The 27,779-nt window shown below is 47.0% G+C and overlaps 1 long non-coding RNA gene across 1 annotated transcript; it reads right to left on the bottom strand.

Moving 5' to 3' along the window:
* Positions 1–860: 860 nt before the first annotated feature.
* Positions 861–14,258, bottom strand: LOC135442493 (uncharacterized). Its single transcript, XR_010438672.1, has 3 exons — positions 14,201–14,258; positions 1,846–1,929; positions 861–1,670 (listed from the first exon to the last, which is right to left on the bottom strand). It is a non-coding gene; the product is annotated as an uncharacterized LOC135442493 (long non-coding RNA).
* Positions 14,259–27,779: the final 13,521 nt, after the last annotated feature.

The following is a 27,779-nucleotide window of genomic DNA, read 5'->3' as shown; positions in this document are numbered from 1 at the left end:
AAATGTATTTTCTATGGATGGTAGGTTAAAATGCACTTCCACAGCACAGGCCCTGATGCTGTCTGGACAAAAGATACCAGAAGGGGACTGCTATAGGCAGCAGCAAACCTGCAACCCTTTATTCAGCTCACTCACGGCTCCTTTTGTAAAAGAGAGCCACACAGAACCCTACGAACACAAAGTTTGCATGGCGCAGAGTAAGGCTACACAGACCCAGACCATAAAGGTCTCAGGAGGATTACATCCACTAACACACACATAGAACTGTCAGCTTTCATCCGTGATCAGGGGAGACGTGAAATTACAGAACTACAGTCCCCTTCCATGCAAGAACTGACGGTCACAGAGGGGCAGACACACGGCAGGGACCCGCGGCTGTTACCGCACACAGGCGCCCATGCACGGCCAAGCATCGCCCCGCGGGGATCTCGCCCCGCTCCAGGCAGCCCGCCGCGGGCGGCAGGACACGGCGGCCGCCCGAGCCCTGCGAGCCCCTGTCAGCGCTGCCGGCCCCGAAGGCCGGAGGGGGCCCCCAGAACCGCCCCCAGGGACCCGCCGAGCGCCCCGGACCCTTCTGAGGGGGGAGGGCGGGAGGAGCGCAGAGCGCTCCGGGGCAGCGGGGACAGCGCGGGGGCTCCGGAGGGGGAGCGGCCGTGCCCCGGTGCGGGGAGGCCCCTCGGGGCGGGCCCGCGCCCACCCTCCCTCTGTCTGCCGCTGGCGCTCCCCCAGGCCGCCCCGCAGTCCCGGCCGAGCCGGAGTTCCGCGCTCACCTGGTCACGGCTCCATCTCGCCCGAACCCGCCCGTGCCCGTCCCCGGCGGAGAAGGCGCCGCCCCCGCTCCCGCAGCCCGGCCGCGCCACCGCCGGCCGGCGCCTCGCAACCGCGGAAGCGCCCACCCCCCGCCAGCCCCGCCAATCAGAGCTCAGAGGCGCCAGTGAGAGGCGCGAGAAGCGACCAATGGACAGAGAGCACCTGGGGAAGATAACGGGAGAGAGGGGCGTGCCCCGCCTGACTGACAGGACGCTCAGCCAATGGAAAGGCAGAGGTGAGGTCATCGCGGGCGGGGCAGAGGGGGCGGGTGCCTGCTGGGCGGGGAGGGGCGGAGCCTCGCCCTTAAAGGCGCAGCGCCGCCCCTGTGGCGCCGTGGGCTGTGAGGGTGGGTTAGTGACTGAGGGAGGGTCAGAGCCATGGGACAGCCCGGGCGTGCGGGCGCCTCCGGGAGTTTCGGGTTCCATGGCCAGTCAGGAATATTTTCCTTCCTTTCTCCCGTGTTTTCGCCCAGCTCCGCCCTCCCCTGATCCTTGGATAGGAGCGGGGGGTTCCCGGCAGAGGCTGGATCTTAAGGGCTGTAAAGTAAAAGCAGCAGCGTGGTGACTGTTCGGCTTCATCGCCGGCCTGTCGCAGTCGAAAATCAGGAGATAACATTCAGTGCAGCAAGTTTACTGGAAATTAGAGATTGTCCAGCAGAAATCTTCAAATGAAATGCATTTCTAACTTGTCCACGCTGTCATGTGTGAAAAGCGGTTTCAGGGGTAGCCGAGTGTCAATCCCAGAGCAGCCGCAGTGTGCCCGGACTGTGCCGCGCCCGCTGCCCGACCTGGGACTGCCCGGGAGCCCGCCTGCCCGGTGCTCTGCTCCTTCTCTTGGAGACCACGAAGCTTCATGATGTGCTACAAAGCCACGAAAATAAATGGTGCAAGTGGGTGAAACATCCATAAGGAAAACTTTGGTTAACTGCGGTGGGGTTGGGCAGAAAATAGAGGAGTGATGGCATCCCTGAAGAGCAGGGCAGGGGACCATAGCTGGAGTGTTACAATATCATTATAAATAGTCAGTGCTCTTTACCTGCAGCGATGTTCTCACTCTGCTTAGTGAGTCATGACACAGACTGTAACAATGCTCTGAGAAGGATTGGCGAGCTCTGCGAAGCTGAAAAAGTTAGGATCACCTTTCAAAACAAAGAAAAAAGCGAGGCATACAATAACAAGTGATATAAAAAAGGCATCGTGGGCCTTTCCTTCTCTCCTACAGTCCGAGAACTGGAGGACGTGATATAACTGCAAAGCAATGTATGTGAAGTAGTTAGGAAAAAATGTTTGTGCCGTGTACAATTAATCTGTGAACTTCATGATAAGAAGCTCGATGGTACAAGTCATGTTAAGAAGAACCAAATTCTTAGCCAGTTACTGCCAGTCAACCCCTATCTTGCCCTGGTTTTCAATCTTGACATTTACAGCTTTTTGCTTTTCCTTCCCAGGGATCCAGTTCAGCTTTGGCTACACACATAAATCTTTGAAGTAACATAATTCTTCTTCCTGCTGTTTGACAGGGTTAGCCCTCCAGAGGTAGTTTAGTGGAAGAATAGAGTCAAAACCACAAAACATTCCCATGCATGATGATATTTCTGGGAATTTCAGGTTTAATGACAAGTCAGGAATATTTAGCTTCCTTTCTGCCATGTTTTCTAGCAGCTTTTTAGGGGTCTGAGACAAATACTCCAAGTGAACGAGAAAGCAAGGATGTCTTCCTGTTCTACATTGCCGGTTTTAGCAACAATGGTGCATGGCTGATTCTTGAAATCATTTGTTCAGGAGACTTGTTAGTAGATCTGTTTACAGGACAGGGGAGGATGGATGATGCAAGGGCTTTTCACAAAGTGATGGCAAAACCCACAGCTCTGCCCCTATTTCCAGTTCACAAGCTGAAGTCCTACTCACTCTCTCTTCCTTCAAACTGATGAACATTTAAGAGATGGAGCGGATTTAAAACTCTGCCTGTTACAGACTGTTTTCAGTAGGTACTACAATGCTTTTCTAAGTTTCCAAAGGTATTTACAGGCATTGATAAATATACAGTAGAGGAAACCATAAAGAAATAATTCTGTTTGTCCATTAAATCTTTCTGTCTTCACCAGGAACAGGGACAAGTGGAGAACTCATATTACATGTGAGCTCTATTTTTTGGTTTAGTTTTGAAGGCCTCATTATTTTCAGTAGCTTTCAGTTTCCTTAAGACTCATAAGATCAATTAAATTCACATTTTATTAACAAATGCATAAGAACATCTGCAGCATTCGTAAAAGCAGCAAATCAAGTCTATTAAATGACTTGCATTGGATTTAATGTTGGATGAAAGTTTGCACTGAACAAAGAAGGCAGCAGTGCAGTATGACAGTAGAATTCAGTACAGTTACAGTGAGACTGTGAATGTGCAGTTCTGAACTCTATTGCATAATTACAATATCAAGTTATTTCTGGGTGCCTACCATGAATAAGCTTGGGATCTTATGCAGAAATATTTGATTCTCCTGACCTGATGTCTTAGTCATCATTGACTTAGCATTAGATTCACTTTTGCATTTGGATTTCCTTTCTCTTTAAAGAAAAGCAAGTAAGAATGGAGGGAGAAAAAAAACCAAAAGAGAACAAAGCAAAGGGTGTACCTAAGAGTGTTTCTAAAGATAAAGTTCATAAAATGGCTCAATGTGGTTCTTAACACTAAAGCCTGGATGGCCTTCAGCCATTTAAAGATGACTCTGCTTAAAACCACCAACTATTACAGAAACCTTAATGACCCAACAGCTCAGAACATGCCTAACACAGTGCCTCGGCATTAGGCTGAGGGACAAATCATCTCCCGATGGAGAAAGAACCTTGCTGGCACAGATGACTGCTCCAGCTTCATTTCTGGGGAGTAATGAATTCTGCCATCTTGGCTTCTGACTGCTAACGTGCATCTTAGCAGCTCAGCAAGATGCCAGGTTTTCCAGTGCTTTGCACAGAGCCCAGCAGCCGGTGCTCACGTGTGTGTGTACCCACCAGCCAGAGTGTGCAGGGACATCCCAGGGCGCTGGGGAAGATCCTTCCAGAGGCAGCAGGCCAAACAGGGATGACTGCCAGCCCTGGGCTCAGCAGAGCCTGCACAACAGCTGCTGTGGCCAAGCTCCTGCAAGACCTGTGCTCGAGGGAAGGCAGCCCTGCAGCACCTCTGCCCAGCGAGCACTTGCATGTACACGGATTCTGCTGAGCCATGATTGCCTGCATCAGGGCTGCAGCAGCCCGTACAGCAGACCAAGCACCGTCCATCCCTTGATCAGCTCAGCTTCCCTGTCTGACCTCGAGCCAGAGCCTACAATTCCCTCCTCACAGGCTGCAGGGCAGAGGTTGAGGAGGAGGGTGTGCCAGACAGCATTGGGCAGGGAAGGAATAGGAGGATGCAGGAGTACTGGAGTTCAGGCATGTGTTTGGCATTTAGGAGGAGGAGGCTGTGGACACTGAGGATTGGGCCCCTCATGGAAAGCAGAGGGCTGGGAATGGTCCAGCTCTGAGCAGGCAGCTGCTGCCCGCCCCCGCCCAGTGGTGCCACAGTCCTGCTGTGTTGGGAGCTCTTGTGAGAGCTTTAAATGGAGCAGTTGACTTCAGGGCTGCTTTGTAAAACTTGGAGGAAATGGTGTGTTCTCAGCCTTATTTAATCAAGTCCTAATAAGCAAGAGACAATTGGAAAAAGTGCCCAACAAGATTCCTTGCCTTCAGTGAGGCCAGTTACTTTCACTTTTTAAATTAAACCCTGCTCTTTACATGGTTTCATTATTTGTTTCCATGACCTGCACATCAGTGGTTGATTTCTGTCCTAAAATCCCCACAGTTTAAGTGTCTCTTGAGAAAGGAGTTGGGCAAGGACTTAAACCTCTTAGAGAGGCAGTTCAGTGATGGTTCAAAATGCTAGACACCCATTTTCCTGTCTTACTAAGGATTTTCTGTTTTGAAATGGGTCAGCCGTTTCAGTTTGGTAAACACCAACGTATTTCTATCAATCTAAGTTTTGCTGGGTGAGGAATCTGTCTTCCTCTGTGCCCTTTACACAAAAACAGGATTTTGCCTGCTCAGCTGCTCAAAGAAAGAGTAACATATGGGGAAAACACAGCAAAGGAAACTGAAATCCTTTTAAGATGTCCTTTAGACAAATATCAAGCACGAGAAATTGCAATAAAGAAATTGTTTGGGGAAGTGAAGTGCTCATTTAAAAGTGTGTGGATTAGTATCAGAGTCCAGGGTTAATAATTACTGTCTTCTATCAAAGAATACACTAATCATTAACTTCAGTCTGTGACTTCCAAATTGTGACCCACATAGATTGAAAAGCATTTACCATAGTAAATAACACAGTTTACAAACTCATCGGTTCAAAAGTGCAGGGACAAAGCTACATTGTGGTTTATGAGAAGAGGTGAAGGTTGGCCATTGTCTTTTGGCTCGAAAGGACTGGAACAGACACCAACTCATTTCTGGGGCTTTGTAGTATTCCCTACTTCCCTTAGATGGAGCCAGACGCACATCGCCAGGCTGCCTGTGACTCACCAGCAGTGCATGCGACTTGCCCCAAATCAGAGGAGAGCTATGCAGCAGGAGAGTTTGTCATGGGTCCCTAAGCCCCATTTCCTGCCCCTTCCCCTAGACTGACTTCCCAGTGCTGGTTCATTGCCTCCCAGGTCTGCTCCCACAGAGCCACGGTGACAGACAGTGACACACAAATGCACTGATCTGACACTCACCTTCCCTTTCAGCTTGAGGGGAAATGTTTGTTCAGATGTTACAAATATTGCCTTTCTAACCACACATGGTACCACAGCTTTTGCTGCTGTTCTATTAATCTGCACATTGAATGGATAAGGCATTAGAAAGAATCATTTGGAGGCTTTTCCATTCCATGTGATCTTGGGCAAAATTCTGGTCTACCAGTTCTTGTGACTGGCCTCCCACTGCAAAATGTTTGGGATCTATATGATTGCAGTGCAATGATTTGTAATAGAATTAGGAACTTCAGAGAACAGAGAGGAGGAGTCTAGAGTCTCTGTCACCTGTGAAGTGATAACTAAATTACAGCAATTTAATCAAAAAGCTGCATAAGGAAGACAGACACAGCTATCAGCAGAACAAAGCTAAAAGAGTTACAGGGTAAGGAGTGAGCATTTCCAGTCTTTGGGAGTAAGAAATCATAGTTACTCTCCTGACAGCAACTTAATGTTCTTTCCTCAATTCAAGAGCTAAGAAAGGCATCTTCACATCTGTGTTTAGAAGAGTGTAAAGCCACTCATGTCCCAGTAAGGGGCAAGAGTAAATATTTCCACACTGATTTTATTTACCTGGCAACAGATGTCACTACACTGGATTTGAAAGTGCTATGGAAACATCTGAGGCAACTTAGAGAGAGTGCCCTTTTTCTAGCCTTTTGTTTTTAAGCAAAACCACAGAACATATCATTTTCTCAAAAGACTATTACATTTAAAGGGTCTGTCTTGTTATCCTGCCATTCAGTCTTCAGACTAAATCATGATGAATCCAAACACAGAGTCTGTGTGTTGGTAATATCCCAGGCATATAATTGTGTAACTAACTGAGAAAAGAGCTGCATACAGCTTTATATCCCTGTCATCCTACACCTATCGTGGAATTTGCAGAGGTCATTTTATCCCTTTCACAGAGGCATATGGAGTGCAGCAAGAGGCTGTGACAACCAAAGAGTTGAGAAACCTGGGAAAAGTTTTCTGGTGCCAGACCAGTCTTTGGGATGGAGCCTCCTTTTCCAGAGGCTTGCTGGAAGGAGGAGATGCTGGAGCCCACTCTGGTTTGGCACATCCTCATCAGGGCTGTGTAACTTCCCAGCTGCTGTTCTGACTCCAAGGTCTGCTCTCCAAGGAGTTGTGTTCTCCATCTTTCATTGCCAGAGAAGGTGCAGCTGGAGGATTTGGAAGGATGAGATTTGATCCCTGCACAACCCTGGGGGTTCCCCAGAGTGGTGAGTAATCAGCATGGGGAGAGGAAGTGTGTGACACTCTCATCTTTACTTCTTTTCAATGTTTCCCATGAAGCAACAAGAGGATCTTTGGATTTCTCTGTGCAAAGCCCGGCTCTGATTTCAGCTGTGATGTCACCCTGCAAGAGCTGACTCATCCAGCAGGGCTGCAGTTCCAAGGAATACATGCAGAGGCTGGGAAAGTTCAGGGCTATTTTCAGAGCTTGGGGAGCTGCACTGTGGGGTCCCACTCTCTGGAAGAGGTGCTGGACAGAGAATGTGCTGTCCAAAAGGCTCAATCAGTAAAACTGGACACTGCCATGGCCTCACAGGCTTCACAGCAAACAGACTGCAAAGGCAGAAAATAGTGGAGGAAAATAATCACCACCCACTGGGAAAGAGTTCCTTTGGCATTTTGATCTGACCATCACTTTCATATGGCTTAACTGCATTAAATGGTCGTGGTATTAGGATTTTGGCAGTGTCCAGACAAAGATGGACCAAAGGGAAACTGTGCAATATAACGCCAGAGTATGCTGATATTCCTCAAAATGAGTGCAGCCTCAACTTCTGCCTCCATTTACTACCTTCATCTGTTTACCTCAACCCAAGTAACATGCCTGGTATTTCCAAAATTCTCCCTAGTCTGGGTAAGGCTTGTCAAGATAGCATTCAGCCTTCCAGCCTTAATAACAAGATTTATAATTGTGATAAGAAACATTTTTAAATGTGATTTAATATATATATTAAAAACAGTAGGGAGGAAGCTCTGGAGAGAACTTTTAGTATTCTGATTTATGCTTGAGAAAAGAGGGATCAAATGGAAGGGGAAAAAAAAAGAATGTGTGTAATCCTGTCTGGGGAACACAGCAGCAGCCTCTCTCACACAGTTCTGATGTTCCTACAAAATAGCCAATCCAGGAATGAGTGTTCCAGATGAACAAAGAGGCACAAACATAGGAAGTAAGAATTCAAGTGGAGCTACTTTCCAATTTCCCCTGCCCCTGCTGCAGCACAACACTGAAACTGGGCAGATGAATTTGCTCCCAAAGAAAGATACCCTTGTGTGGCAGAGCTGCCTGTCCGACACCAAAAGCTCCTGCAGCTGCTGGCAACACAGCAGGAGCGCCGGGCTCCTGGCCAGGGCTCTCTGATGGAGCCCACGCAAAGCAGGGAAGTGCCCGGGGGCGGTTTGTTAGCACCGGGACTGTTCAGCATCTTGGATCCCAGCACTCCTCTACTCCTCCTGCTCCCAGGGAGCCATTTGTCAGAGCTAAAGGTCTGGTTAAAGGGGCTGATGAGAAAGCATTCTCACAGAGCTGATTTCTCCAGAAATGTGTGTGATGTCAGTATGTAACGTCAGGAGGCAGCTTTGCCTGAAATATCAGGGGCATCTCATTTCATAAAAAAGGATACTGGAGAAAGGGTGTAGGTTGGAATTGAAGGACAGATATGATTAAAAGGTGGAGGATATTGCTATGCTGAAGCCCCCTGTGATTATTTAGCTTACAGGGAGACATTCAGAAAAGGGAACATAATGGAAAAGCAAAAACTACCACAGTCTGTAAAGGTGTTTTACAGTGCCCTGATTGCTCCTATGCTGAATGAGGACTCACTGAACCCAAAAAGGATGCCTTTCGAAGTGGGTAACAGGAGACGTGTTTATTACAGAATAAAGTTGTGTGTGTACAGGAAATGTATTATTTACTACTGCATAATGTTATTTGTGAGACTTTTGCAGACCACCATTGAGAACAAGAGTCAGTTTAAGTCTTAAGTAAGATTAGAGAGGGGGAAAAGAGGATAATCAGAGGTTGTTACTTTTGTTCTCTCATTCATGTTTGACAGATAAAATCCTATTAGCTTCAGGGCACAGAGCAACCTCAGAAAGCCCATGACTAGAAGTCACTTCTTCTGTAGGCAAATTATCCTATTCTTCTCTTGAACTTTTCTGGGAATAATCTTCTGCTGGTTTCTGTCACAGATGGGATAGTAGCCTGCAGGGGTAATTTTTTCAGTATGTTTTTTACTGCGGGGGTATGTTAATAAAGGTATGAGCTGGAATTTCAAAGACTGTTTTTAGGCCACTTCAATTGGCAGAAGAGCACCATGTAACAGATGAAGATACAGGTAAAGTGACTGACATGTTTTTTTAACCTCTTGATTCTCTCCCAAACATAAGAAAAAATATGTAAATCTGTATTTTGTGACTATGCTTCTTTTTTTCATAGTAACCTAGTCTTCAGAGAATCTCCTAGGTTAATATCGTCCAGCTTTGTATCTTGAGCACCATCTATTTCCTGGACGTTGTCTGCAACTCTGTTACTGTTTCTGCTGTAGAGAAGGAATCCAGCTTTCTCTGCTGCCACCATGTTCCTGATATCTAAATCTTTGAAATCCACCAATGTGTGGACATTGGGCCCTGGGGTGTTGAGAGACCCTGTGTTTGCTCCCCCTGCTGTGGATGTCAGCAGTTCTCCAGCACCCCTTTTCTCACTGCTGTGTACACAGACTGAGATTTCCCACCCTTTACCAATTTTCTCCCTGAGATGTTGCAGGTCCCTTCTTGCTGACTCGATAATTTGCCTTCTGTGAGCACATTACCCTGGTTTGGCTCCACGGCAGGCTTATCCTGATGATGCCACAGGTTGTGACAGTCACTGTCCCTGTTCTGGCTGAGTCCTGCAGTGACCTGCACTTATCACACGCAAATATTCTGAAAGATAAAGTCTCTTCTTCCCCAGAAAAGTGCCCAGCAGAGGGTGAAGTGAGCTACGTGATTGCCCTAAGTCTGCCCTCCTGTGTCTGCTGGGCATGGGTACACACACCCTCTGATCCTCATCTGCTCTTGCCCCTGAAATGTACATTTCATCCTGGGCTGTGCACTGAGCTGGCTGCTCCCTCTCTGTACTTGGTGGGTCATGAGAGCTGTCACTGCGTCTCTGTCAGGTCAGCGGCCCAAGACAGGCAGGGACTGACTGCACACTTGCCAAGAGGCAGATAGCAAACCACAAAGTACAAGTGTTTGATCTAAAGGGGATATAAAGGGACCTAAAGAGGTGCCTACAGTCCAGAAAGACTTCAAAAGGATGCTTGATTTTCCCTGGTGATTCCATGCTTTAAAATGTTTAAACAAAGCCAATGTATAATTTGGTCAAATGACAAGAATATATAGAGAAGAGAGTGATGATAAAAACTCACAAAGCTTTGGAGGATATAAATGTCAAGGAAGGAGGAGCAGTTATGGTGGTACTAGTGTGATAGCCAGGAGAACCTAATTGAATTTGAGAATGGAAAATTTTGGCTCACTACAAGGAACAAAAATATAAACTAAATAAAGCAACCTAAAATAAGTAACTGTACAAAGCCTAAGAAACCAAACAAACCCTTTACTTGAAGCAGTTATTTTGGAAGAGGAAAAGTACCAGATACTACATTGAGTTCTTAGCAAGCTTCACTCTTGTTGTGGGTTTTTGTATGAAAGCACTTAAAGAAGCTATGGTGATGGTGGCTGCCTAAAATGGAAAGAGCCAACAATAATCACTGTTTGATTTGAACAATCCCCAAAAGGGAGAGGATGAAATCCCTCAGAAGCAGTAAATTAAAACTGAGCAGAAACCTGGCACGTGGAGTAAATGACGCATACGGTGAATGGCACAATCTTCTGTTGGGCACAGCACATAGAGGACAGACACATCATGATTTTCCGTGTCCAAAATAAAAAGCCTATAAAAAGTACTTCTTCCCATTATGGAGAGAAAAATACATTTGACAAGAGTGATTTGTCTTCTTCTTATGACAGAATTGATACTTTTTTTTTGGTGTGTGTGTCCTCCTTTCCCCAGTGAGCTTTAAGTGCAGAAGAGAAAACAGAGGTGTCTGATCTGGGTAAGAGTCTGGCACAGATGAGGGGTCTGAAACTGGGACAATATCCCTGCTTTTCACATTGACAGTGCTTTCACTTCACTGGAGTGTCCCTGGGGTTTAGAGGATGTGATAAAGCATGTTCAGTCCAAGTGGAGGAAATGTTAAAACCTCAGACATAAATAGACATGGTCTTTAAATTTAGGCACTGTGTTAGAAAATTGTAGCAGGAGCTAAACCAAATGTTTGAAGGCATGGAGATTTAAAGTCAGGCTAATGGTCAAAACCAGAGATCAAAGTTGATCTACCCAGACAAGTTTTCTATTTTATTCACGAAGGTTTTTTTTTTTTTTAATGAAGGCTAGAAATATCTGTATATTGATGACTGTTCTTTGATGGATGAGTAGTAAAACCAGGCTGGTCACTAGATGAGTGGGACAGATGCTACAAAGGAGAGCATCCTCTTCAGCTTCATGAAGCACAGACTCCTGTGCCAGAAGGGAGGCAAAGAGCTGCTGCACCATGTTCACAGTCCATTAACCACTGGCATTTTCAGTGCATACCAAACCCGGGATCAAATAACTCTGCTGTTAGATCACGCTAAAGTGCTCCTCTGCTTATTTCTCTCTGTCACATCCCAGTTACCAGGCTGCAGGGGCATCGGTGAAAGGTGAAAGTGGCATGTGGGAGCTTCAACTGTATAAACTTCGGTTCTTGAAACAAACAACCGTGCAATGAATGAGCACTCGTTGTTCCCTTGTTCTGTGTTTATGCTTTGGTGAGGAAGGCAGAGGGTTCCTGCTGTGAAGTGGGATGACAAGTTTAAAAGAACATGGGCACAGCGCCAGGCAGCGAGTCCCTGCATCATTCAGGGGCCAGACCGTGCAGAGCCACCACTCTTCTCCTTCCTGCCACCGTGGTTCCTGGGATGAAGGCACCCAGCCCAGGACTCGCCTCTCTGCTGACTCCTGGCCCGGGATGGCTGATGGTCGCTGGCAGGAAGGAGGCAGGAGACAGGAACGTGCTGCCATCATGGCACTCTCCATTCCCCTCCATGCCTTTGAGCTCTTGGGCATTTTGTTTCGAGGGCAGCGCTCTCCGGATGTTTTCATTCTCGAGTACGTGCAGATGTGACTCTCTGCCAAGCGATGTGCCTTTTTTTATCTGGGAAAATCCTCGGTGTGTTTTACGAGAGGGACATACGAGGCCCAGAAACTACCAGCACATACAAACGCCTGCAATCTTTCTTCAGACGGAGCCTGCGGGCCGGATTTTTGCCATCCTGCCGAGCCAGCGGAGATCGGGGCTCGCAGGGGCGCCCGGGCGCTTTTGCGGCCCCGCTGGCCCCGGGCCAGAGTTCGGGCGGCGAGGGAGACGTGGGAGAGCCGGGGTGGGACGTGCCGGGACCGGGATGTGCCGGGACCGAGACGTGCCGGGGCTGCCCTGCTCTGTCCCCGCTCGGCACGGCAGCCCCGGGCCGGCAGCTCGGCGGCTCTGCTGGGGAGGCTCCGCTGCTCCGGGGCGGGGGAATGAACGGCACTGACCCTCCGATGGTGCAGCACGCAGACACAGCTTAAATCTCCGTTTAAACCTCAGTTTAAATCCCAGCTTAAGTCCCAGTTTAAACCTCAGCTTGTTTTGCTGCCTAATCGTGCCGTGCTGACCGTCCCAAGCCCCATCCTTCTCTCTTTTCAGATCCTGTTTATTAACCTCTTCTCCCACATATCTACCAATGACTTTTTCCCTATGGGTCCTGATTTTTGTTTTAACCCTTTCACCTGCTCTGCTAACGTGCACCCAGATCCCACACTGGAACACAAACACCAGAACCCCTGAACACACTAGGGACCATGTCTCCCTAACATTATTGTCATTACTAATATAACAGCATGTAATAATTACAGTAAGATATAAAACAAGTAAAATAATGCCAGTTACACTCTAGTATCCTACAACTGGGAGGAACAATTCCCAGGAATGCTCTATTCTGTTCAAGAATGGCATAAACTTTGGGGACATAGTGTGCCTGTGCTGAAGGAAATGTAGGAAGCAAAACAGCATCATTCTTTGTTTTTATTTAATGGCTTCTAATCTCAACAGGCTTGGAGCAAAGGGTAATAGAAAGATTAGCTTAGCGTCTGAAGTCAGGGCATAGCTGTGTTAGAAAATCTTAATCAAAGAGGATGTGGTTTTCTTGTTATGCTAATAAAGCTTGTTTCTCTTAGGTATGGAGAAATGACTGTTTAGGCTGGAATTTTCCTGAGGCAGTACAGGGCACGCACAGACACCCAACACAGGGACATTCTGCCCACATCACTTATCAACACTATCAACAACTTGAAATCAGACTCGGTAAGAGGAAGGCTCAGGTAAACTCAGCCATTAGCATTTTCCACCCTGTGCCTCTCAGAATCAGATGTGGCCTTGTTTGTCTTGCTGGGTCAGCAATTTTACAGCTAGTTGAGGCACTGAAAGAGCCACATACATGTACCTTCAGAGAACTGCAATATTCAGCTATTGTTCTTGTTTTATGGCAGATGAAGCAATGTGAAAGGACAAGGGATATCCAGCAGGATGACGTGTGGTGTAGAAGAACACCTGCATCCTCTCTGAGCACCCATCTCCTTTATTGCTGCTAGTGATGTGTCCATAACACCAATGAATCAATAGTGGTATTTGTGCTTGCCACTGAAAATATGATCATGAAACTAGCTGGACAAAGCCTAGGCCAGAATCAGCAGGAACAAATGAGACTGTGTCTTTTCTTGCTGTTCAGACATCCACAACCCTGCACTGTCCAAAATAATGGAAGTGTTCTTGTATTTGCCAGCTCAAGAAGGAAAACACAGGTGTTAATGAGGTCAGACTATCCAAGTCCCTGCTTATTTGTGTTTTGGAATGCCGTGAGCAGAGCTCCATAACTCAGTGATGCAAACAGGGGGATGTCCCTGGCAGCAGAGCCCCTGTTGAGGAAGGGCATGGCACTGGGGGTCATCAGAGGAAAAGACCAAGCACTGTGGCTTTATTCCTACAGCCTGTGCAGTTTAACTCTGGACACAGGTCTGAGGCCACCATCTCCTGATTCAGGATTCTCTCTAGCAATGCTTGTGCTCATGGAGCCATTGCTCTCCCCTTGTATCTCCAGCCATTCCTTCCTTCAGCTGCACCTAAGCACAGCCACCTCCTCCGCAGCACCAGGGGTCACAGAGCCACGTGCTGAACCCCAGCAGAGAACTGACCCAGGCTAAAACCCCAGTGGGGTAGAGTAAGACAGACAGATCTCTTTAAATGGGAATTGCCACAAAAAGCCCTTCAGGAAAATGCAGCCCCTTGGTTCAGATGGCAGCCATGACCAGGACCAGCCCTCCCTGGGTATGGATATGTGAGCCATGGAGAAACATGTCTGGGTTTTTGCCCCACTTGGATCCACTAATTGAGTCTGCTCCTGTGTTCAGAGATAATCTTCACATGCAAAAATGAAGTCAGGTACCTTTCTGACCCTGCTTTTCTCGCTACTCAAAGTTTAAAAAAAAGTGGTTCCTACCTTCAATTTTTTTCTCCTCTGTCAGAAATCCAGGTCTCAGCAAGCTGGCTTCCTTGAAAGCTTCTGGTGATAAAGCAGAAGCAGTTGTGTGAGCCACCAGCTGTAGCAACTTTCAGGGGAAATCTGAGGGAGGGGAAATGAGTTCATCGAGACCACCTGGAGCTCTACGTGCCACCAAAGAGAACCAAAGGGGCAGAAAGCAGCAGTGAAAGGTCAGGTTTTCAAGATAAATATGGAAACAGTCATTGCACAGGATTTCTGGGGTAAATTCACTTTGCAAATACAAAAACTCCCAGAAGTGAGTGTTATCCACAGTGCTACACCCTAATTAAACCTCTCCAGCAAATCACAGCCACAGACCCCAGTTCTACTTGCAGTTCAGTTTCCTCTTACACAGCTTCTGGGCTTCCCAGGGCTGCCATAGCTGAGAGCTACCCCACCCTTCAGAGCCTCCTGCTGCCCAAGCTCTGCTCACTCACTTGGTGAAACGAGGCTGTCCTTTCCAAGTTCACCCCTCACTTCAACCACAGCCCTGAAAGAGCTGCTCCCATGGGGACGTGGCTGAACCCCAGGCAGATATTGTTGCTAAATAGCTGGTGATAGTCAGAGCTCAGTTAAAAAGCAAGAGGCATAGGGAAAGCATGAGTGCAAGGTCTTGTGGTGAAAAGGAACAGTTAATTGAGTCTTCGGCATGTCCTGTCTCTCTTACACTCCATTTAACATTCATTCTGACAGCACCTGGTGATGCAAACCTTTTATCTGCTGGCTACAGCCTCTCCCACAGCAGTGATTCAGCCAACCCTGTCCTGCAAGCCTTGTTTGAGTGGGAATCTGTCCAAGTGGTCCTGGAAAAGTTCAGTCCCCTTAGACACAGAAATTTCTTACCTCTCTAGGAATGATTGCATCAAGCAAAGCCCAGGAAGAGTTGGTCCCAGTCACTCCTTGTTTGGGAAGAGGAGAAGCACTACTTCAGGCCTAAGCTTGCGTCCTCATGGACAGGAAAACACCTCCATGCTATTCTTGCCTCTCCTCCCAGTCCTGTGCCCCTGTCCTTGCTGTTTTATTACATTAGCAATACTCGAGGAATTGCATTTGCTACTCTGTTTCTGTTGGATGGGGGTGGGGGAAACCAGAGCTGCTAATGTTGCCTTCATAAACTGGCTTTCCACCTGGTGTTATGGCCCCCAGGCCTCCAGGCCTCTCCCTCCTGGCAGGAGGGCTCTGCCACTGAGAGTCACCACCCCATGGTGCCACCCATGGTGACATTGCTGTCTGCTCCCTCAGAGAACCAATCTGAGTAGGTAGCGTTTAGGAAAATATGAAACTGAGCAGAGCTTTAAAAAATATAACGGGAAAGCTTTTTCATCAGATCTGCTCTCTGCCAGTGGGTTAAATGCCACAACAAAGATTAAGCCAGGGTGAGGAACCAATTTATTCCCATCCTTGCATTGCCCCTACCCAGACTCTGCCTGGCTTCTGGCCAGGTGACACAAAGCACTCAGGCAGGGCTCTGCTGGGGAGACAAGGAGACTTCACTGGAAAAACTGAGGTGCACAAGGGCTCAGAGGGAGAAAGGGGCTCTGGAGGGCTGGCTGGAAATGGTGCTCCCAGGACTGGCCAGCTGCCAGCAGTGGCTACACTGCTACACAGAGCATTTCAGGCCTAAGGTGCCTGGGGAAAACTGTCAGGGAGCCCAAGAGAGGAATGGCCAGTAACTATCCACAGCCCAGTCTGAAGCTCACAGGAAGGTGAGTTTAGGAGCAGAGGGAATTGAGGTGACGCTGAGCAGCTACCCCAAGTCACAAAGTCCCCATTTTCACCCTGAGCAGGCATGCAGGGCTGATTTTGGTCCTGACTCAGCCACTTTGCTCCAAACAGGAAACTAAGAAATGTGTTTATGTCTTCCTCAAGAGGAAAATAAAACAAAAACAGAGCAAAAGCCTCCACTTGGGATTACAGGAATGAAAGATGGGCAACAGAAAACACTATTTCCAGTGCTGGGAAATGCAGTTATGTCAACCAGCTGCGGTTGGCAGTCCCACATGGCATGATAAATGGAACTGGGCTTGGTGTGGAAGACAGCTGGCCTGCACCTTAAGGGAAGAGATGAAAGCTTGAGGAAGAGTTTGTCCACACCCAGATGTGGGTGGCTTTGGAGAATCTCAGCTATCAGTGACCCACATTTGCTGTGGGTTGGATGTTGTGAGCCACCAGCACTCCAAACCCACCCACGTGGTTTGCCCTTGAGGTCAGCAAGAGATTTCAAGGGAAACCTTTTCCTTTCTAGGGTGACCTTTTCCTTCCATACAATGCAAAACCAACTCAGCTCAGTCTGAGATACAATCAAGGAGCAGAAAAAAGGAAGTAAATGAGCTGGCAGAGCTGAGTGTCCCAAAAGCCCTGGGCGTGCTCTTGCAGGGGAGTTTCCTCTCACCTGACGCAAATGAAGAAAAGCCACAGAGAAACCCCATGGACCCCTTGAAGCACATCTGAGCCAGCCACATGCCTGGTGGAACCAACACCTCACTGACCTCTTCCAGTGACAGAGGGCTGAAAATCCCAGTGGGCAGCTTTGCTCAGAAATAGGCATCATAAACACACAGGCTGTGACATTTTGTACCAGAAATGGTGTGGCCAGCAGGAGCAGTGTGTGATCATCCCCCCATGTTCAGCACTGGTGAGGCCACACCGAATCCTGTGTTCAGTTTTGGGCCCCTCACTACAGCAAAGGCATTGAGGTGCTGGAGAATGTCCAGAGAAGAGCAGTGGTGAAGGATCCGGAACACATCTTATGGAGACCAGCTGAAGGAACTGGGTTTGTTCACCCTGAAGGGAGCTCAGGGGAGACCTTGGCACTCCCTAAACTACCTGACAGGAGGTCCAGCAAGGTGAGGGTCAGCCTCTTCTCCCTCGTGACACAAGACAGGACAAGTTGTGCCAGAGGAGGTTTTGATTGGGTACTCATAAAAATTTCTTCACCAAAATGGTTGTCTAGACGTTGGACAGGCAGTCCAGGGAAGTGGTGAAGTCACCATCCCTGGATGTATTTAAAAGATGTGTAGATATGGCATTTAAGGACATGGTTTAGTGATGGACTTGGCAGTGCTGTGTTAAAAATTGGACTCAATAATCCAAAGATCTTTTCCAACATCAATCATTCTATGATTCCATTTTTGTTCTATTTTTGTAACCCAGAGAATATGTAGATGGTGACTCCCCTGTTGCAGCCCTGGCAGCTCAGCAGGACAAAGTGATGATTTCTGTATCCCAAAGGACATTTGAAGAAGCCAAAAGTAACCTTAAATAGTAACACTCTTGCAGGGACCTCACACACTGTCCAAGGGAAGGCTTACATCCTTGCTTTAGAAAAACAGACAGGTGGACAACCACCTTTCCCTTCAGTTATAAATAGATTTTCTTAATAAAATTATGACCTTGTCCCTATTTTGGGGGCTACTCAGACCATTTGATTGCTCAAAATTGGATGAGAAGAACTCTCTGATGCACTGGAAGCAAATATGCCAGAGTGGCTTGAGAGCTAAAGCAGCAGCTTAGTCCCTTTCTTAAGGTTGGTGACAGTATCTGATGCAGTGGTGACAATGTGCCTTTAAAATACAGAGGACAATTATTGAGTCCTGTCCACACCTGTGTTTGCCAGCCTTCCAACCCAGCCCTTTCCAGGAGCCAGGGGAAAGGCAAAGCCCACAGAAATTGATTTAATTGGCCTCACTGCCCTGTAATTTTTATCCTCTGCTGTACAGCTGGCATTTTGTTTACATGCTCCTGTATTCAATACAAATTAACAATGTTTAAAAGGGAGAGGAATATTGCTCTCAGATGTAACAGATCTTGGCCCTCCCCATAAACTCTAATTTCTCCAGATTATGTTGTTTAGAAATCCATGGGTGTAATTAATAACAGCCAAAGGGCAGGAGTATTTAAGCAAAGAACAAAAGAGAAATTCTGTGTGAAATAAACTTAAATTTTATTGTTAAAAAGATGATTTAAGCAAATGTATTCAACTTCATCAGTGAAGTAATGGCTAAAATTACCAATAAATAAAATAAAGAACCCTGAAACTCTCTGCTATTGTTTAGCTCCCTCAAGAAGGTTTTGTTGTCCCATGGCAGCTTCCCCAGTGCAGCAGAAAACACAATCTGGTTCTGGCCAGCAGGTCCCCTCCAGCAGGCTGGCTCCTGGCTGCTCCCAGGGGAGCTGAGGGAGCAGAGGGGAGGCAAAGAAGCAGCAGTTTGGCTCCTGGGGCACTTCAACCACCCCAGTCCTGGAGAAAAGGTGGCTTTGGGGAAACCTTATCCCAGCCTTTCAGTACATGCAGTAAGCCTCAAAGTAAGAGGAGGACAACATTTTTATCAGGGCCTGTTGAGATAGAACAAGGGATGAACTGGAGGAGGATCAACTTCAATCATCTATAAGGCAGAAGTTTTTTACAATGAGTGGTGAAATACTGGAACAGGTTGCCCAGAGATGGTAGATGGTGGTAGATGCCCCATGGAAGCATTCAAGGTCAAGCTGGATGAGACTGAGCAGACTGGTGTAGTTGAAGGTGTCTCTGCACATTGCAGGGAGGTTGAACTACTTAAAGGTCCCTTCCAACACAAAACTTTCTATGACTCTATGATTTGAGCATCCCAGGGCTTTGGGGGACTCACAGAGAAATCAAAGTGCAGTACTCACTTCCTGCAGAGACCCCTAAAGGAGGAAAGGGTCCCAACACAGAGGCAGTCACAGCTCAGGCACTGCAGCCTGAGCTCCTGACAACGATAGCTGAATCAGCACAAAATTATCTGAGTGAGAGAAAGTGAGGGAGTGGAAAAACAGAGGGGAGATGAATGAGAAGAGCAGGAGAGAAGAAATCCCAGCCACAGGTCCTCACAGCACGTCCTCTGAAGGCTCTCACCCACCTGCCCTCAGGTGTGTATTCACAATGAAAAGTGATGTTATACAAAAACATGACTTAGTTCCCTTTTTTTCCTGTCACTAACTCTTGGCCTGGTGCCTTCCTCACCAACAGCTTTTGTGCACAAAGCATGTCTGACACCTGCTGAAATGGAGCTGGACTTTTCTTTAGGCACATCCCTCTCGCTGGCTGCAGGGCTGCTGGCACACTGAGGGGGTGAAGCTGCCAATTGCCCAAGAGATCAGAATTTCAGCACAAAGCAGAATTAGCAGGAAGGTGGGCTGGGATGGAGGCAGGAGGAAGCAAAGCCATATGGGCGTGAAATGCTGGGGGCGGTGAATGACAGTGAGGATGGGTGAAGAGAGCTTTTGTTATCAGCACAGCTGAAAGAGAGAGGGGCACCTGTCCCTGAACCTCAGAGCCCAGAACAAGGAGCCCATCCAGTGGCACCTGTGACCCATCTGTGCTGCTCTGGGCCATGGGTGCATGGCCCTGGGGTCAGGCTCCAGACCTGAGAGTCTCTGGAGCCCCTTGGGCGGCTGTGGGAGCCACCAGCCAGGGCAAGGCACCTTGGGGAGGGCACGGGGCTGAGGAGGAGAACAGAGGAGCTGGGAGCTGCTGGCAGCCACACAGGCATGGGGTGGATGGACAGACCACCAGGAGCAAGGTCAGGAAGGGAAGAATGTTCAGGTTCCAGTGCAGTTTTTCTGGGGGCTGAGCACAAAGCCAGTTTAGGAGGCTGGGATGCTACTGGAGCAGTGCACAGGAAGAAAATGATGATGATGATGGTGATGACAATAATGGCACCCTCCAAGCCTCTGCAGGGCCTCTGGGGTAACAGGCAGGAGCTGGCAGGTGATGGCAGCAGCAGGCAGGCTGGGGTACACGAATGGCTGCAGGTTTGGTCACAGGTTAGCTGCCTGCTCCCCTTCAAGGCAACCCAGTGCGCCACTCCCACCCAGGCCTTCCCTTCTGGGAGGGTCCCAGCTCAGCCTGGCACTCATCCCTACCTGTGCAGAAAAGGGAGGGTCACTGCTGATTTTTTGATGGTGGCATTAGAAATCAGTCTCCAGAAAGGCTGCTTTAGTTTCCTTCCACTTCTTTTATTTTTCTGCGTGTTTGCATGTTTCCAAGAAGATTTAGGTTAGTTTAGTTTGTTTTGGCTTTTGGGATTATTTTTTTTTTAACACTTGGATAAAGAAATTATGAGCTGTGAAAAGAAAAGCCCTGAAAAAAGGCAGAGGTATCAGCAGCAGAAGATCCTCTGCCTCTCCCTGCTGTGGCGTTTTCAGCCCCTCATGGACACATCTGCCTTTGAGAGAGCTGACAAGAAGTAAAGAATAACATGACTTAACCTGAACAGCACACGTGGGCTTGCCTGTTCCTGCAATTACACACTCAGGAAATTAATTTTGATAACTGCGCCTGAATACCTTCCTGTGCAAACGAAACCTGGCTGGATTTCTTTCCTCTTCTATCACTGTGGAATCCCAGAGGGGATACTGAGAGGCCCTGAAAGTGTTATGAAACCACCATGAGACAGGAACGTTCACACAAGGAAGAGCTGGATCTTTGCCCATCCCAGCCAGGAACACCAAAACTGCTCTGTCTGGAAGTGCTTTGGCTCACAGGGGTGTAGTGACAGCTTCTCCCACTCTGCCTCAGTCAAGTGGTCTGGATTGTGAAGGGAGGTGGAAATTGTACGTGTGACTTGCCACAGAAATCCTACATTTCAAAACTGCTTAGATTACTCAGCATGGATTTTCTATCAGTGACCTATACACACTTCTCAATATGAAGATTTTTTTTGTATAAACATTTAATATGAGATGTGTAGCTGCTGTCTGATTTCAAGTCAGACCTGCCTGAGAATTAAATCACAACAAGAGGCAATTGCTTTGAAAAATCAAGCCTGATCCCACAACTTTTCACAATCAGCATCACAAATTGGAGCCATCCAATACTTTTCACCAAACAGCTCAAATTTCACAAAACTAGCTCTCACTCCAGACAAGAACCCCAAGCTCCTTTGAGTATTACAGAAGAAACCACTGATTTATTTTTCTTTTGTTTCCTGATGCACATATGAAGTTTCAGAATTCAACCACTGAGCCATGCTAAGGGTTTCAGATGTTTCTGGCTGTGGCCCACCTTAGGCTTGCCTGACAGCAGTGGGAGGGGCAGAGAGGTGATGGCTCCCTTTCCCTCAGGACAGGGAGCCACTCAACCCCCAGCTGCAGGCGAGCTGCTCCTGTTGTAGCACAGAGTGCCCAGGTCACCCAGCCCTGCTCAGCCTGGGAGGAAGGGAAATGCGTTCAGTGTGGGACATGAAACCTTGGTAGAGAGCACAGCGAGGTGGCAAATGGAAACTTCCCTCAGCCGCTCATGTGAGTGCTCAGAAGCCTGAACCTTTTCCCTGCCTGCACACAGGGGAGGCTTCCCTTTGCTGCCCTGGGCCAGATGCTCTTGCCTTGGGAAAAGCAGTAGGGAACACTCTGCTGAGCACTCCTGGGCCACATTCACCCTTTGATTCATCCCACTTGACTTATAAAAGATCCATCTAAATGATGCAGCTCCCTTGAGTGCTGTGACAGTCCAGATAAGGACAACCACAGGAAAAATGCCCAAATATTTTAGCTCCTGTTTTTTGGGGTTTTTTTTAATGAATCTAGTATGAAAAAGAAGAAAGGAAAAGATTGCTCATTTTCTGTAAAACTATTAATTCTCTCCTGAAGAGAATTAGTTCATCCAGTTGACTCCCCTTCATCCCAACCTCACATCCTATGACTGAAAAGCAGAGAGAAAAATTGCACCCCTGTTTTGCACACTCAACTCCAGCCATTCAGAATGAACCTGTTTTCCCACTTTCTGTGGTTTCTTCCCTTTTCTGCCTAGTATCATTCCTAGCAAAGTGACACATGGGAAAGCAAACCAGAACTTCACAACTGCTCTCCCTAGTAAAGTATTTAAAGTTTAAGGTTCCCACTATTACCATGACAGGAAGGCATTTGTACAGTGAAAGTAGAAAGAGGAAAGGAAGCACTTCCTTCCTTTTCTGTTTGCATGTTTTTAATGATCAATACTAGAGAGAAGTATAAAATAATGGCTTGGTAGAGACTGCCCTCCCTCATTCCTGCCAGATCTTTTCTCTGTAAAAGAGCTAAGAGGATCATCTCTAAAGTCTTCTGTGTGACTAGTGTGCCAAACTCACCTTTCCAGGATTCCTCTACTGAAACAATTGTGAGTTTAAACCATTCTTGCATTTCTTACATTTTTTTACCTATATTCCATAGTAGAGATGACAGACAAAATACAAACTCACCATAAGATGCAACACCACACAAAGGACAATCAGGAGGAGACCAGGAGGAAGGCAGCTTTCATGTTCCCACACTTTTTGGCTTCTCTTACCAGCCTCCTTGCAAGACAGGGCAGGAATAAATCATTATCAGTGACAGCAGCGCTGGTACATTGCAGCTTCCCGTCCAGAAGCAGCTGATTGCATCAAACAACTCATCCTGGCTAATCAAGGCAGAAGTCAGAGGGGGAATTCCTGTCCTTACCACTCTCTGGGCAGAGTGGTTGAGGTTCAGGAGGTCTCCAAAAACATCCCCCTCCAGCTGAGAGGTCTCAGCACTTCCCCAGCCACAAGGTGCATCATGGCCAAGAGAAGAAAGATGTTAAACTTCTGTCCTGGGTTATTTATTCCAAGCCTCTCCTGGTGATAACCCAGGGCTTTTCTAAGCACTTCCAGCTGTTGGTGAGAAGAAACAGGAGATGTGCTGGCTTCACATCTCTCACCGTGTGCTTAGTGAACAAGGGCACTTTCTGCAGCTGTGTCTAGATGGGAGAATGGAATCAGAGTTGTTTAGGTTGGAAAAGGCCTCTAAGATCATTGAGTCCAAACATTAACCCAGCACTGCCAAGGCCCCCAATAAGCAAGGTCCCTAAGCACCACATCTACACATTTTTTTTTTAAATCTTCATTTCAACACTTTCCTGGGAAGTCAGTTCCAATACTTGACCACTCTTTCAGTGAAGAACTTTTTCCAATATCAAATTTAAACATGCCCTGGTGCAACTTGACACCATTCCCTCTTGTCAGTTGTTACCTGGGAGAAGAGATGGATGCCCACCTGTACACAACCTCCTTGCAGGTACTGTATTGTCAGTAGGGACCACCAGGCTGCTGAAAGCAAACCTGAGCTGTAAGCTCTCCGAGACAGACCTTGTTTGCCTTATGACCTGCCCTGAACTTGATTTGGCCCCATCTCTGCAAGATGATGGTGCTGGGTCAGCAGTGATCACTCCAGAAGTCAGCACTGAGCCAGTTTACTTTTCCAGCTCAAAACCAGGTCACATTCCCATGGCATTTGCAGTAACCCCAAAAGCACTGAACAAGGGAATTACTTTCATAAAAGTCTCTGCTCATGAGAAGGAGGCTCAGATGTTATCCCCATTTTACAGAAGAAACAAACAGACCACAATTCACTGTAAAATCAAGCAAAATGTTCCCTTTTCTACTCAGCATGAGACACCTGAGAAAGGTTTACAACATCATCTGAACCCCACTAAGACAGGAAGATCCCAGAGCCCACACTGTTGAGTTTGCTGGCCCCTGGACCTTCTTGAGGAGCTACTCATGGTTTCACATGGAGCAAACTGCACTGTATGCCCTGTGCTGCATTTTGTAGAGGGTGGATGCTGGACAATGCCTGCACCCACCAAACCCCATGGCCCAGCCACCAGTCCCTTACTGGGACCCACCATCCGCACAGCACAGGGCACAGCTCCTGCCATCCCCTGCCAAGGGCAGTTGGATGTCATTTTGTGTGGCAACAGAAAGATCAGCTCCATGCTCAGGTGTCACATCATACATCACATTAGGTCCTCCAGCAGCTGGGAAGGGACAGTCAAGATTCATTAATGCTAGTTTAACATTAATTATGTTTGTAGAACAGTGCTGCAAAGGAGCCTTTTGACAAGCATGTCCTTCCTCAGCTACATCATTTTCCCCTTCCTTTGCCTTCCAGAACCACACACTTCTTTCCATTAAGAGAAAATGACAGAGCATTATGGTCTGTCAGGACAGAAAAAAGCAGTCCAAGGTCATTGTGTTGTTCACTTTGACTTTTCCTCCCTGTTTCTTTGATGGTATAGCATATTCAATCACTGCCCTGTGGAAGCTAACCTGAATTCCTCTCTGAAAGCAATTGCAGAGGTTGCTGCTTGGAACAGCTCTTGTTGCAAAGAGTCTTTCCTTAACACAATCCTTTGAAGTCTTTGTACCTCAAACAGAGGAAGTCAGCAACTACAGCCACTCTATAAACCATACAGGCTTTCACAACTGAAAAAGTGTGTTTTCCACAGAGATCTGGCCACATTCTCTCATTTACCTTTGACCTTCTAATGCAACTGGAAAGTTACTCCTCAGGAGAGAAGGAGGAGTATGTACAGGCAGGAGGAGAGCTGGGGGAAGTTGTAGCTGGGCAGGGGAAGGATGACTCAAGGCTCAGGTCATTGGCAGGGACTCAATTGCACAAACCAGAAAGCAGAGACTGAAATCGTGGATGTTGGAGGCACTGTGAAATTATTTGGCGTTATGTTTAAGCCAAGTGCTAGTAAGAAACACAGGCAAAATGTTAACAATCACACATACCAACATCTACTTTTGTCAGCCTAAGCAATTCACTTTGTCTCATAGAATCATGTCATATTCGTTAAATAAACATGACAATGGCAGGTTTTAGTGTTGGTGGCAGCAATGTGGAAATACCATCCCACCACATCCCTGGGGTGGCCTGAGTTCAGACAACCTTTTGCGACAATCACATTATAAATTCTTCCTTCTTGCAACCTAAGTTTTCCATTTCCTGTAACTCCATGAGTTTCACTCTCCCCTCTGAAATGTCTTGTACTGAAACCCACCACTTGGCTGGGTTTTTTTCTTCCCACCAAACAGTCTCTCACTTTAATTCAACATATATTTTTCAAACTAGAATTTTTTTTTTTTTCCCCAGCAGCATTCAAGGCAATAGGCAGCACGTACAATTCATTAGTGTTCTGACATGGCAACAAACAAAAATTTTGCCTGTATTGAAACAATGGCCTGAGATTCACCTAAGGTTTTAATTCACTGTAAGGCTATAATGACACCAAGGAAAAAATGAACCTCAACAATGTGCAATAAACCAGCAGCATTGCACACACACAGCATAGGCCAAGTCCTTCCCACCCAGCAAGGAAATACAATTTTGCTACACAGAATGGCATTGACTCTCTCCTCCTTCCCCGCTTCTGGTGTGCTCTCTCTCCAGGCAGAAATTCCAAATCTTCCGAGTGTAATTTGATTTCTTTTGGCTCACAAAGTCCCTCTGCTTGGGCTCCCGGCGGCAGAGAGAGCAAGGCAGGGCAGCGGGGCTTGGCTGCCACCTCCTGGTGTCTGCCCCGGCCACACACCAAACCCCGCCGTGAAAAAGAACATCCCAAAAACGCAAATAATTACCGGCACTGTCCTGCGGCTCCATTCCTTCTAACCCTGCAGGAATAAAACAGACTTAGCCTGGAGAAGGGGAATGAGATGGGTTGCTGAGCTTCAGGGTGTTGAGCTTCACAAATTAATATTGCTTTTATGTATATCAATATTCATAGCTTTCAAAAATACGAAAGCTTGTGACACACTACAGGAGCAGTTAGCATCTTGCACACAGGAGCTACAAGGCTTCCATGAATGTTTCTCCTTCAACTTTAGGAAAAAACTTATACATATTTGTTCTAGAGAAAAAGCAATGAAGAAATAAATCTTACTAATTATTCCTCCATTTTTTGTCCTCTTCTCTGCTTATGAGGAAAATAGGAATTTTTCTCATTTTATCCTCCAAACACTAAATATATCCACTAAACACAATATTTCAGTGTTCTTGGAACACTGCTTTATTCTTGATAAATACTTTGAGAGTTTTGAAAGCCTCATATGAAATCTCCAACTTGCATCTTTCAAAATATTTTGGAAAAACTAAGATAAAAGGTTGCCGTGTGAAAAAAAATACAAAACCCTCATACACTGCCTTCTGCAATCCTGGGAATTTCAAAACTAGAAAACAGTGGTGTCAAAGTATTCTTGATTCATGGCCACAAAGCAAGCCCAGGAGAAATAATTCAAAAGAAATGAAGACATTTGTTTTGTATGCAGCAGGTGACTCTGAGGCTTGGGACTGCATGGACATGTGCATGAGGAAAGATAATGAGAAAAATCCATCAAATTAGTTTTCTCACATCAGCATTCATGAAAGACAGCGCTTCATAAAACCTTCACATCAACAAGTCACCATGACTCCTCAAGGACATTAAACGAACAATGAACTTCCCAAAACAGGACAAAGGAAATATTTTTTTGTTCAAAAGAGCAGCTCTGGGCCTTGATGTGCCATCACTCAGCTGAGACAATGAAACAATTAGGGGAGGCCCTATCACATCTTGAATCCACCCTGACAAGCTGAAATCTTCTGCCCATCACAGATGAAGGTCAGAAAGGCCAAGCCAAGAATTGTAAACTGACAATTTTCAGCAAGGAATTCACAGCAAAGCCAGCTAAAGCCTGGCCAGTGTTTGTGTCTAATTCAAAATAAATCCTATTGGGGAAAAAGCCCCAACCTCAGGCTCCATATGTGGATGTGAGAGTACAGCAGAGATTAGCTGTTACTAATTTTAAGACCGACGTGTGCTGTGACGCCAGCCGGATCACAGGCACCAACAATTGCAGCCCTCCCTGAGCACTGAGCACTGGCTGCAGGCAGAAAAATGGGTTTTCTATGGATAACCCTGGGCTGATCCCAGGCACCTTCTGCATAGAGATCCCTGAGCCCAGCACGTGTGAGTCAATCTGGCCTTTGGCATTAGAGATAAAGCTACAAATACAACATTGTTAAGAGGCTTTCCCTGTAGTTAAAATCTGCTTCTGTGAGGTGCTGTTCCAGTGTAAGCAGTAACTGTCTGTGCCTTTAAAGTCCCTTTCATCTTCAGTCTGGCACATTGCCATGTTTGGGGGACTTCCTAAACACCTTATGCAATTTTGGCAGCAAATCCAAATGCGAATACCAGCAACCTAGACACACCTATTATTTTCTTCAGCTGGTTTGAAAAGTCATGGAAAGCAACACAGCAAATGAAAAGTGCTGAGTAAAGGGGTATTCAAGGAAACCCCCTGACTATCCAGACCATTCCAGTTCCAGAAGAATACACACGCAAAATTTCAGTCAGGGATTGTTAAAATGAAGCCTCTCACCACTGGTACAGCTGTGAACTGTTTGGTTGATTGCTGCTGCAATAGCACCCCCATGAGCTGGGCTCCACTGTGCAAGTGATACACCAGGATCTGGAAATGTGCCGGAGATTCTCTCACAGATAGATTCTGGCCTTGTTATCACTTCACATTTCCATTGCAGCAAATTATGGGGACTGTTGTCTTGTGGGCTTTTTGATCTGGACCACCACCAAATTCCTGCTCTTCCCTCTCCTCCAGCTGCAGTAACTGGAGGATAATTTCCCCAGCTGCAGAGGACAGAAATAAATCCATCTTTGCACAAGCTTCTGCCCCTTACCTTAAAGTGGCTGTGCTGTGCTCCAGGCTGCTCTGACAAATGCACTACATTGCTACAGACA

This window comes from Zonotrichia leucophrys, chromosome 1A (assembly GCF_028769735.1).
Source record: "Zonotrichia leucophrys gambelii isolate GWCS_2022_RI chromosome 1A, RI_Zleu_2.0, whole genome shotgun sequence".
Lineage (NCBI taxonomy): Eukaryota > Metazoa > Chordata > Aves > Passeriformes > Passerellidae > Zonotrichia > Zonotrichia leucophrys.
This window is presented reverse-complemented; position numbering and strand designations above follow the sequence as displayed.